Source organism: Semicossyphus pulcher, unplaced genomic scaffold, assembly GCF_022749685.1.
Source record: "Semicossyphus pulcher isolate SPU_LCO1_2020_fin unplaced genomic scaffold, fSemPul1.0.p SCAF_1, whole genome shotgun sequence".
Lineage (NCBI taxonomy): Eukaryota > Metazoa > Chordata > Actinopteri > Labriformes > Labridae > Semicossyphus > Semicossyphus pulcher.
The window spans coordinates 26,384,129-26,397,011 of NW_027211603.1; the positions used below are offsets into that span (position 1 = coordinate 26,384,129).

Here is a 12,883-nt window from a genome sequence, read left to right on the forward strand (position 1 = left end):
ACATTGTAACCGGCGCGCTGTTGTGATTATTCTGTAAAGCACAGCCCAGAGGGTTCTGTATAAGCCATTTACGCGCACTGTAGGCCTTTTTATATAAAATAGTATTATTGGCTTTACTTGGGTGGTAATTCGTAGTTTCCAGTCATGCTGGCTCCATTTAACATTATTGGAGAGCGTCTGGTCAGGGCTGCTCCCACAGAGCAGGGAAGCCTGTCTTTGAAAGCGGCATTCCCTCTGTGTAAACGCGCCTGTGACTGCGATCGTGACACATGTTGACCATTTGGTGCTCTCGGGTGAAGGATGTGACCCTGTATGTCTGTGTATGTACGCGTGCGCGTGGCAGGTGGACCGTGTTGAATCACTTCCCACGCGCTCCTTCACTTCTCTTGAACTGCAGGCGCGCACAACAGCTGCTTCTGTAGTGAACACACACACACACGCACACACACCACTGAGCACACACCTCTCGGGTTTAAAACACGGTCTGCAAACACAGCCGTGAAGCAACAGGCTTCAGTGCACACTGTGCTGCTGCGGGTTGAGTTTATCTGCAGCCAGAAGGAGCCTTGTTGTGTGTTTTAGCTGCTGCTGATAAGGTTAGCCATGTAACTGCACGAGCAGCAGGGAATTAGAGCCTCCTGGTTTTTATGGTCCGGCTGTCCTGCTGGGCCCTTACACTGTCACTAACTGGTGCTGGAGACAGGTCATTCATTACATGGGCATCTGTCTGCCATGCAACATAGCTATGTTGTTCTTTGATCATTGTGTACTATATTCTATATAGTTTTAACAAAATTATGTGTCTAAAATGCCCTGGTAGATTGACGTACGGCATGTTTATCCTATGCTCTGTGTATTCTGATGAAAGTCTTGATCCAGATTAATCCGTGCTGGATGTATGTGCTCTCAGAGGACTTACTAACATTAGTGAATTATCTTCTGTTGCGGTCAAAGTCAGGGCTTGAACTATCACCTTGACCACTGATGGCAGCCAATGTCACCACTCAGCTATTACCTCTTTCATACAGGGGAAAAACCCTCCATGTGGCCGCACACTTAACCTGCCATTTGACCTGTTCAGGTTAGACTGTCACTGGTGAATCTCTGATCTATTCTCTGTGTTTCCTATCTGTTCTTGGAGGTTTTATTTTCGTTGTTTGGCATCTCTCTGTTTAATTTCAGGCAAGAGAAATGCAGGGTGCACTTTTGCACGTTTTCCCAGAGCAGGATGAGTGGACTGTGTTATTGTAATGACTAATACGGGTAAACTAAGTCTGTGCAGCCGCACAATAGCGTGTTACAAGGGATTTTGACTCATGGCATAGATGTTTAGTCAAACTGAAACTGCATAGAAGGTGAATTAAAATACCATCAAAGCAGATAAACTATGTGGTAAACATGTGTGAAGCTTGGTTCTGTCTGTGTTCATGCAGACATGAGTAAGCTGCTGATGCACTGTCTGGATACTCTGGAATTCATGCTCAATTTGCCGACTGCTCATCTGAAGTCCTAGAAGGAGGCACTTTGATGCAGTTTGCATTGTATCTCATTTAAGGTGGAGCCTGACGTTGCTGCTACTTAAATGTACCGGTTGTTTTAGTTGTAATTATGTAATTTGACTGCTCTGTTATTAGTCCGCCTTGTGTCAATACCTGAGCTGATATAAGCGTGTAACTCTCACAACTTTAAAGCTAAGATCATTGAGAAGTGATTGTGAAGTATTTTATGAATTAATATGCATCACGTTTGCCCTGTCTGCCCTTGATGCTGTGCTAACTGTCTTTTTGTCATTAGAAACCCCTGTACAGCGTCTTTCTATCACAACTTCCCTATGCAGTTCAGTTTGTTCCTCCACCTGGCAGACATCCACCTCCCCTGGCACAGTTCAACAGAACTAACTGCCACTAATTGTGAAGAGTTCTCCAAAATGGTTTGACACATCGTTATGTTTTAATTTGTGTTGACTTATCGACGCTGCAATCTTTTGGATCCAGACTCATCTTAGCAAAAAAAAAGTACAGTTGCAGGACTCTGAGTTCCTCATCGGTCCAGCAGATTTGATGTAAAGTGATGCATCTGTCTGTTTCTATTTACAGAAAGACAAATTAAGTAAAAACACAACCTCAGTGGCAGAAGTAGTAAAAATATGTGACCTAACTTCAGCTGGATTTATCCCCCCTTGTCAGAGACTTACACATGTCTGATGCTTCAGCACATGATAAGACTGTTGTAAGATTACTTATGCAAATCTCACTCTGAGGAACAGAATTTTCTTCCCGCTTGTGATCTGCCACTTCGAAGTCGTCCAAATCTCCCATACCGTGATAGCGCCTATGCTAGGTTGGCATGTGTTCAGGTGTCGTTGTGCTGTTTGTCATGCTGCGGTAGCCTGCAGTGCTGTGAGTGTCTGGGGGCTAGACAGCAGCTGTGTGGAGCAGAGTGTTGGTGACAGTTTGTCTGTGGCAACAGCACCTGGCTCTGTTTAGAGAGTGATTAGGAGAGTCCCAAGCAGCTCCCCATACTGTTTACACAAGGAGCCTGGAGTTAAAGGTGACCCACTTTGCATTTCCTTATCAACAGCTTCCATTGATAGCTTTGAATAGCACAGACTGTAGAGAGGCCTTTGCATGGGTTTACATAGTTCCCTATTAGAGAGAATGGGATGCGTTTGACTGGGCGAGGCTTGGATTTGACTAGCATTACAACATTGTCCTGAGGTGGTATGAAAATGTGGACGCACACACACCGCTCTCTTTGTGTGTGAGGGCAGGGCTGCTGTGTGGTCTGCCCGTGTGATGGAAGAGAAACCACTGTAGGATGTTTAGAAAATAAAGGTTTCCCTCGACCAACATGTTTCCAACTCCTCTACGGCTGCTCCCTTCTTCTCTGCCTGCGTCTCTCTTTCTCTCTCACGATCCCTTCTCTGTTTCCCTAGCTCTCGGGATACATCGTTTAGATTTTGTGGGAGTGGTAGGCACTATTTGACAGCTTTTCCTTTTGGGATAAAGAAAAGAAGTGTGATCGTGTGTGTCTAAGCGTCCCCTGCTGGGTGTAAAAGCAGGTAGTAAAGGTAAGCTGTAAATGTGATGGCCAGTGAAGACAGCTGAACAAACAGGTCGTAAAGTATTTATCTGAGAGGAAGACAAGACAGAAATATGGCTAGACAGACGCTGTGATGTAGATAACCTCAGAACCAAACACCAGCTCATGACTTCTGTTTTCATGCGTTTTTTTTTCTTCTCTGCATTTCACAGATAAAGCTACTTATCACTTTCTGTGCGAGTGTGTGTTTACTCTCCGAGTGTGTGAGATCAAGCCTAACCTGCTCTGTAAGCTTGGCCTACATGTCCCTGTGTCACCCAGCGCTGCCGTTAAACAGCACTTAGTTTGTCACCACCAGGTATTGCTTTGTGTGTTTGTGTGTGTGTGTGTGTGTGTGTGTGTGTGTGTGTGTGGGAGGGGGGGGGTGCTTTCGATGGTGCTTTCAAAGATGTTAAGGGCGTGGTGCTTGTTTGCTTGTTGACAGCCCTGGCACGCACTCACACACATGGAGACGCGTTAAATTTATGGCTTGACATGAATAACTTGTTCATGCATAAAAACTTACATACCAAACAATGGCCTGATCTAGCGGAGTGAAAGTCTGCGGGGAATGTAAACAAAGGCGGGTCATCAATTAGAGCTGCTTTAAAGAAGTGGTTAGTTCACACACACCTGCTGGTGTTGACAAGCAGATGTCCCACTCTGCTTTCCCTTTCTTATAACAATCCACCAACTCATCTAATATCCCATGTCTAGTGACAGATAAGTGAGTTTTATTCTAGTTCACTCTCATTTCAACACCTGTGGGTGTGGCCTCGTGTAAGGATGTGGTAAGCAGATGTTAAACAGGTGCCTTGTCACCTGATTTTCTCCATTACTTTTCAGTAGCAGGATAATTAACTTGTCACTAATCGCCTTGTTAGATACACAAACGGAAGAAAAAAGGCATTGGTGTTGTTTGCTCTAAAGTTTAACGCTCATTCTACTTAATGTTCCCATGAAACGGCTCGCACAACACAATTTGATTTCACGTATTTGCATGTTTTCATTAAAAGCAGGAAGCAAGGGAAGGACTTGGCATGGAGGTTGATTGACATTTGAAGTAGCCAGCAGGGCTAAATGTGGGAACAAACAGTGACTAAACGTAACCGCTTGCTAGCTTGTAGGTCCTTGTGTGTTATGAATGAGCATTTTAATGGACAAAAAATTAGTTTATGCTTCTAAATACAGGATGAAACATTATTTTTGCCTTTATTGATAGGGCAGCTGAAAAGAGACAGGAAATATGGGGATGAGAGAGAGAAGAAGTGGGGGATGATGTGCAGCAAAGGGCCGAGGGCGGGAGTCGAACCTGCAGACTGAAGCCTCTGTATTTGGGGTGCCTGCTCTACCAACTGAGCTAAACCAGCGCCCCAGGATGAGCCGTTAATGCCAGGAAATTACAAACTTTAAAATATCATTTAGGGATGTGCAATTTAACCGACAGTTAAGAATTTTAACCGGTTAATATTACCAGTTAAATAAAAGGTCTTGTTTTTTAATATATATTTTGGATACACATGTTTTGTTGAGCTGAGCCTGAGAGGAGAGCAAAATGAAACGAGCAAAAAAAAGCAGCATGTGGGACGATTTCACCCTAGACCACGGCGACAATGTTGTAAATTATGCAATGCAGTGCTTAAAAGCAGCGGTGGGACAAGCACAATGCAATACCACATGCGCAGCAAGCATCTACAAGCGCCCGACTGGTGGGTCCAGCACAAGTTTCTCAACCAACTCCATGCTAGCAGGGATGCGCGGTGGTCTGAGGGGATAACGCAGAGAATCTGTCTGATGGTAGAAAAAGATATTTTGCCTGTCAGTGGCGAGGGGTTTCAGGAGCTACTGAGTTCAACTTATTGTACAGCTAAATACAAGCTTACAACGTGTAGCGTGATAAAAGCGCAACACTTACCAGCAAGATTTAGTGTCCGGCCGATCTGCTCCCACAAATGGTCCTTTCAGTCTCTACTGTGATACTGTATGTTTGTCATATGTACATCTCCGGGTAGACACGAACGTCCAAAACAATTTGCTCCTCCAGGTTTGGTGGTAACCAGGGTGACGAGTAGCGCCCCAATCTGATTGGTTGCCTGAAAAAGCAGTGGGGACAACACACCAGCACCTCTCCTCCTAACACAGAGTTTGGCAGCCAGACACACAGCTGACAACCTCGCGGCTACGCTAACTGCTGCGGTGGAGACCTAGGGACTCGCTGGGAAAGTGTCTGCATCGGTCCCAGACGGTCCAATCCAGACAGTAAATTTTAACCTTGTCGGTTAACTGGTTTAGAGTGTTGTTTAACAGGTCAAAAAAAGAGTAAGTCTAAATGCACATCCCTAAAACCATTGGATTGTTGCGTTTAAGTCTCGATTGCGGACAGATAAAGGTGACGATCAGCGCAAGAAATATGTGATTAATATGCATCTATTTTGATCTCATGTGACCTTTAACCTCTTATCTTTCTGTTCCTGTTTACCCAGCTTGATTACATGCTTGTTCATAATGTCGTTACCTCATTTTGTTGTAGTTTTTATTCATATACCAACCTTGTGTGTTTGTGCCATACCAGTGAATCGCAATGCAGGCCAGTTAAGATAAGCAGAGTCATGCTCCTCTTTCTGTGCGGTTTGAATCCCATGCTTCTGCTCCTCTTCTCTGAGCTGCATTGGACACATGCTGCTTCCATATGCAGTGTGATTTCATTTAGACAGCGGCAGCAGCAGCACCCGACACAGTGCTCAGCAGTGGAGTCATTACCAGCAACCTTTTCACAATGATAACTTAGTTTAGATTCTCCATCTGCAGCTTGGAGTGAATTATCTGAGAGCAACTGGAGAGGAAAGAAACATTCTCATTCACACACACACACAAAAAGCCAGTCCTGCTACATTCACCAGCCCAGACCATGTTGAAGATATTTTAAGATTATGTGTGTTGTGTTTCTGATGTTTGCTGCTGTCGTTGTCGTACCCGCAGGGCCTGATAAGCTTTGGCCAAACAAACACAACACAGGCAACATGAGAGCAGGAGATAAGCCAGTCATACGCACACTCATACTGACCATACTTGACTATTGCCCTCACCAAATAGAGCTTCTTTCATTCAGCATTTTTCGGCCGTACAGTGTGTGTATCTGTGTCTGTTCGCCTTGCCTCTGTGCTTTCTGCAGTCACCCTCTCACAGGATAACCCAGCATTGTGCTAAAGGCTACTCTTTAACAAAGGGCCTTTTCTGTTACTATCACATCATCATCTGTCTTTTCCCCCTCTCACTGTGTGAGCTTCTATCTCTCCTCAGCACGTCTGCCTGTTTGCCTCTTCCCTTCTCTCTCTCTATCTCTTCCTCTCTCTCAGATATCTGCTAAATCAGCTGACTGTCATATTGTGTGTGCCTGTTTGTTAGCATGCCTCCTCGTCTATGAGGGCAAGGTCAGTAATGTGCCTGAAGAAGTGCAGTGGGTTTTGTGGCCGAGTGTTTTAATCAGACGTGCTTGTGTTAGCGGAGGGTACAGTTGTCGTGCTAAACGTGCTCTCGCACAAGTCCAAGTCACCTGCTGGACTTGTTTAATCTGCCTGGTGTTTACGTTACTAACGGGGATACATTTTGGGCATGTATTAATTTTTTGTTAATGCCCCATTTCACATTCACTAACACGTGGGTTGTTTCTTTCTCAGTTTCGCATCAACCATACGTGCTTCCGCTTTGCACTGTCCCTGTAAGTTAGTACATTAGTACAGTAAATATGCATTCATCATCTACATGAAAGCTAATGAATATATGCGTCTCAGGATAAGATGTTAATGTAAATACTGGCCTTATTTTCATTATCAATTCATCTGCAGATAATTTATGAAATGTAAAAAAATGTCCTGTTTTCTAAGACCAAAAATCTAACAAACTGACATTTGCTAACAAGCAACAGAAAAATCTCCTATTTGGAGCATAACAAATGTTGAATTTGAATAACGTTGAATAAAAAATAGCTCAAACAATTAATCAATTGCAAAAACAGTTGCCTGTCATCTTTTTTCAAATCAGTAAATCAATTTCTTGACTCATCTTTTCAGTTCGACCTCAAGCCAAAGTCATGTGAAACCTGTGGTAATTGTGCCCTCATGACAATCTGTGCTTTTGACAGAATGGCTCATTCATTTGTCAACACAGAGCTCATTTATCCTCGGCCTGTAATTGAAGGGTTGAACACATTCCTGGTCCATCTGACAAAATACAATACCAGTGCTAAGATGGATTAAAATCCTACGATAAGAACTATAATTTTAGAAACAATTACCTCAGATTTGACATATATTACTGAAATTACTGACTAATAAACCCTTTCGATCATTTCTTTTGCTTTAAGAATAAGGGTCTCACCACCGTGTCCAATAGAAACCCCTGTGGCTTCTCACCGAGATGTGTCGTGACCGGTGACGACAGCTTGCCTCCTGCCCACCTAGAGGGAAACGGACCGCTCCACACAGACCATACAGCATCCACACATTCAGACATGCACACACATGTACAGGCAGGGACACACACCAATTATACCAATTACAAGATTACAACAGGGCAACTCTGCAACCAGACCCGGCTATGGAAAGTCAAGTGGGTTCTGTGTATGTGTGTCTGTGTGTGTGTGTGTGTGTGTCTGTGCGGTGGAGCCGCTTGGGAGTCAGGGCCCATGCAGAGCACTTGGAGTGCTAATTAGCCAACCACAGCCCAGCAGAGTACATCACAGAGAGAGAGAGAGAGAGAGAGGGAGAATGGAGGGGCGAGTGAGGTTGAACAGAGGATGAAGTGAGGAGTGTGTGTGTGTGGGGGGAGCCAGCAAAAAACAGCTCTCCTCTCATCTCCCGAGGAGGAGGCTGGTGGAGGAGAGAAGGAGGAGAAAAGGAGGGAGAAAGATGTAACATGCAGGCTCTGAGAGCTTTACAGTGCAGAATTTATCCAAGTCTGAACGACATGCAGGTGCAGAAACCGTGATATGATCGATGAGAAGTCCTTTATTGAAGGGCTGCAACTAAGTATCTCTTTTCTTTATCAGTTAATCTGCCAAATATTTAAACGATTAATCGATTAATCGTTTTATTTCAAATAGCTTCTTTTGCCAAATCCCAAAACCTTATATTTACGAAATGACGAAAAGCAGCAAAGAAGCTTCAACAGGAAACTATCTGACATTTTTTCATGAAAAATAATTTAATTAATATTTGTCAATGAATATGTTTGGATTGATTAATCAATTAATCGTTTCAGCTCAAGGGTCCATGTTTGATCTGCAACATCCGTCATGCTCTGCTTTGTGCGTCGAGACCCACTGCCTTTACTTGTCAGTCTGTAGCAGGTGAGGTTGTTTCAAAGGCAGTCGACAGAGCCTGGTGATGATGAGGGTGATGATGATGTTGATGGCGTGTCAGTCTAACAGCTGGGCTGGGGCTGAAGCTTGCCCTCTCATCAAGGCAGCGGGAGGGCTGTGTCCCCTTCACTGAGAGGCTACAGAGGGCACAGCCACACAGACAGCAGCTTGACTCCTGGGGCAGGGACCACAAAGAGCCAGAGACACACACATACATACACACACACACACACACACACACACACACACACGCACACAGACAGAAGGCTCCTGTGTGTGTGTTTGTGTGTGTGCTCACCCTCTCTAAGCAGCGTTGTGAAGCGTAACCAGACTGTTCTGTCATACGCCCACGCTGGTGTCTCCGAGAACACAGCCACACACTCCTCAGATGACATGTGCGCACACAGACACACGCACACACACACAACCCCAGCAACCCCTACCACAGCCGCTGTGTAATTAACAGACAGAGGAAATGGCGCTGTTGGGGTGGGTGAGTCGGATGAAGGGAGGAGGAGAGAGGAAAGAAAATCATCTCAGCTCGTGCCTACCCTCAAGACACAATCTGTTTCTGTGCGGCTGTGTGTGTTGGAGAATAAAAGAGAGGAAGGTGAAGAGAGGGAGAGAGATGCCGGCTGGTCTTTTGAAATCTCTGTGTTTTTGTTGCAAGCTGCTGGCAGGCGATGTAGGGGGGGGGGGGACAGAGCGAGAGGAGGAGAGGAAGAGGAGTAGGAGGTGAGGGATGAATAATAAGGTGTGTGCACATGCACACACATACGCAACCATATCATTTAAAGCCACACAAAACAGGAAGACTGCTCTCTTTGCTCTTTGCACAGAGGTGTGTGTGTTTTTCTGTGTGTGTGTGCATGTGTGTTCAAGACAGTGACAGCGAGCCAGGTCAGAAGGAGATGTACTCTGTTCTCTGCTGTAGCTCCATAATGGAGGCCTTCTGTATAATGACAGCTCAGAGACAGGCAATACTCCCTGTCTCTCTCTTACAGCTTCTTGATTGATCTCTTGCTCTCTCTCTCTCTTTCTCACCCCCTCTCTCCCTCCTTTCTCTCTTCCCTTCCTCTCTTTTCTTCTTCTCTGTCTCTCTCTTTCTCCCGTGGAATTGTCGCCTTTGATTCTGCGTCTCTGCAGCCACAGAGCGACTGTTTCAGAGTTTCTCTGATATCAGGGTTTTCTCTTTGGTATGAAGTGAAAGAGATGCCATGCACGCGCACAGACGTGCACTGGCAGGTGTGCGTGCACGTGCAAACACATACACATCCGTTCTATAGTGCCTGAGGGAAGATTGCGCTGACATCTCATCTCAGAAGTCAAACAAACCTGGAACCACCAGAGCAGGTTTATCCTGCTGTGCTCCTGGTGTGTGTGTGTGCGTGCATTTGCAGGGTTATGTGTGTTCAAGACGGAGATCATGACATACATACTTTGTACAGTTTATGCTGAAGTCCTGGCATTCATGTGTCTGAGTGTGTACAGTGAGGTTGGGTTCCTGCACTCTGGTTTGGCCTACATGAAATATGTTTGCTTAGTTTAGTCTTTATGAATCCTGTCCCGCTCGCTGATCAGCGCTTCCTCTTGTTCTTTCTTCACACCTTCAGCGTTTTGATGCAGCATGTCAGTGCTAAATATAAACATTATATCACCTTTAGTGTTGATTTTTCAGCCGCAGAGTTTTGTTTCCTGTTGTCATTGAGTAAGTTATTCAGCCCGTCATTTCTGAAGCAATCTTTACATAGAAGCACTTAACAAGTTTGCTGTGGCTGTGGCTATCATAACCATATTACATCCTGTTTTGCTGCTTGGTTTGATCCACATTGCTGCCTCACTTTTACACATTCTCATTTATTCATTTCTGTCTTAAGTCTGAACTTTCCTTTATGCTAAACACCCTACATCTACTCCTTCATCCTTTTCATCCCCCCGTCAGCACGTCTCCAACCGGCTCGCTAAATCAGTCCGCAATTAATGATGACATACACTCATGCAGACGACTCCAAATCCCTCCTGTGTGAGTGGCTGAGCTTCTTACTCTGAGTCATTTCAGCAGGGTGGATGGTTGAACCTTTGTCCTCGTGTTTTCTCGCTGAGTGGCGCTTCTGTTTTTTAATCGTACGCTGAGCGACTGTGATCAGGGTGGACGACATGAGCTGTGAGGGGGTTTCCACTTTCTTTTAAGACAAGTCAGAAGTTGTTGCTTATCTTGCTGGTCTGCACAAACAGCCGTAAACACATGTCACCTGTAAACACCACATCTTCTTTACTATCCCTCCCTGAAAGAACTCCATCCCCCGCTGTGTACACCTATTACAGTTATCAGTAGTTATAAGAAAATTGAGCTAAATTTCCTGTTGCTGCTTCACAATAAAAGCCTTCTAGTAAGAAGCCGGTGAAGCGGTAAATGTTTGTTTTGTATCGGCAAATACAGCTCTGATCGTTGAGCAAAGAACAGATTATTAGAAAACAGCGAGGGTGCTGATTGTTAGAGAAAAGTAAGAGCAGGAATGTAGGAGTCGAACAAAGCACCGAACCACAGAGGCAGCGTTTCAAAAGTGTTACAAAAGTATTCAAAGCTGAGCATCGAGAGAGTTTAGGAAACGGCTGCCCGTCTAACCAAACATGTTGAGCCAACAAGTTTATTATGATGACATCTTTCATGGGAGGGCAGACACGGGCTGCTTTGGCATGGCTAAAGTGTGCAATATAAAGCCACAGAAAAAGGGAGGCATGTGAGGCATCAAAGCATGGACACGCAGTGAGTCGTAGGCGGCACAGTTCCTCTCTGTGCTGCGGTGAACTTGGCCGGGCCAGGTCGGTGTCTGGATCGGACAGATGAACCAGCAGCACGGCCCTGCTAGTTTTAACGAGCTGATAGGCAAATCCCTTCCAGGTTAAAGATTAACCACTCACTAGAGCTGCCACTGCATTATCTCCCCGCTGGCCGGGGCATACAGGAGCCAAGAGGATTTACTTTATGTGTGTGTGTGTGTGTGTGTGTGTTTGTGAGGGAGAAAGAGTAATCTGCATTCCAACCAGCAAAGGGTGGAACTGCGTGCGTGTGTGTGTGTGTGCCAGTGTGTTTGTTTGACTATGGGAGTTAGTGATCGGCTTTACTCCCAGCGGGGTGTTAAAACTGTATGTTTACTGTATGCCATTTAGCAGTCAATCTGCTGTGTGTGTGTGTGTGTGTGTGTGTGTGTATGGGCGGGATCGTGCTTGTGTGTGGTTTGTTGTAATCTACATTCCTCTTTTTTTTTTTTTGTCAGGGCTTTGTTTTGTTTTCCCTCAGGGCGTAACGGCATTCAAAGGGTTAATTTCATGAGGAAGCAGGGTTTGTAACAGACTCCTTTAACCCTTCGTATGTCGGTTACAATGTTTAACTTTCATCCGCTGTGCCAAAAGATCTCATTTATTTATATCTCCTGAAACCTTTTGGCACTAAGGGTCTAAACCCCGCCGGTGGATGCGGCCTTTGTCCTCTTTATAATCCACGGCAATATCATTTAAAATCTCCTCTTCCTCTGTGTGTCACTGGATTAAAGGGCTGTGACATATGCTGCTACATTCACAGAGGACTCCCTCTGATTCAGTGGAAGACGGCGCCATCTGCTGGACGTTTTACAGAATGATGAGCGTGTAAAATACTGAGAGAAGTGTGTTGAAACTGAGTGATGTTAAGAGGTGGAGGCAGGCTCGCTTATCTGGAAATTCGTTAGACATTACTCATGCTGGGTTGCTTACTTGATGCTGTTAATCAACACTTAGTCAGAAATAGAAGCTTTGACTTGCACGGCTTCTGTTTTTGTGGTTTAGAGAGAACATGTGGAAAGAAAGTCGTGAAAGCTCTCTCTTTTTAGACCATTAACACCCACATTACCTTAATACTATCATCCACTTCCACTTAATCCTATTGTGCTTGGTTCAATCTTCAGCACCGTGAAGAAGTAAGTGTTTTTCTACGCTAGCTGTTCTTAATGTAGGAGCTTAATGGAAATACGCCACTCTTCATTTTCCTTCTTTAGGAGCTCTCAGCTGTTATGCTCTTACTAATTTCTGGTAAAGCTACACTCTGTTTTTGTGTTTGACAATGGAGGGTTGACAGGAAGTGAGGGCAGAGAGATGAAATGAAGCCAAGCTTGAAACAGGGGCCAACCCTCAAGGATGAGGACAAGAACAAGCATCACTTTTGGGAAAGCCTTGTTAGCACCTTCAGCCCCCTCCCTGCCACGATACTCTCTGATGCTGTGTTCGCTTCATACTACGAAAACACTCTTCTCCAAAACCAGCAGGGCGATCTTCATGATGCTAGACAGGAAAACGGGGTGAAAGAGAGAGAGAGAGAGAGAGACAAAGACAGAAGAGTTCAGCCGCTCCGTGTCCTCTCAGGGGAGTCAGACCGTGGCTGCAGCGACAGAGAGGAGCTTTGTCGAG

The 12,883-nt window shown here is 45.1% G+C and overlaps 1 protein-coding gene across 3 annotated transcripts in view; it reads left to right on the forward strand.

Annotated features, from left to right (window-relative positions):
- Nucleotides 1–12,883, forward strand: part of gse1b (Gse1 coiled-coil protein b) — a 136,146-nt gene that overhangs the window by 91,949 nt on the left and 31,314 nt on the right. The gene's annotated exons all lie outside the window — the stretch shown is intronic.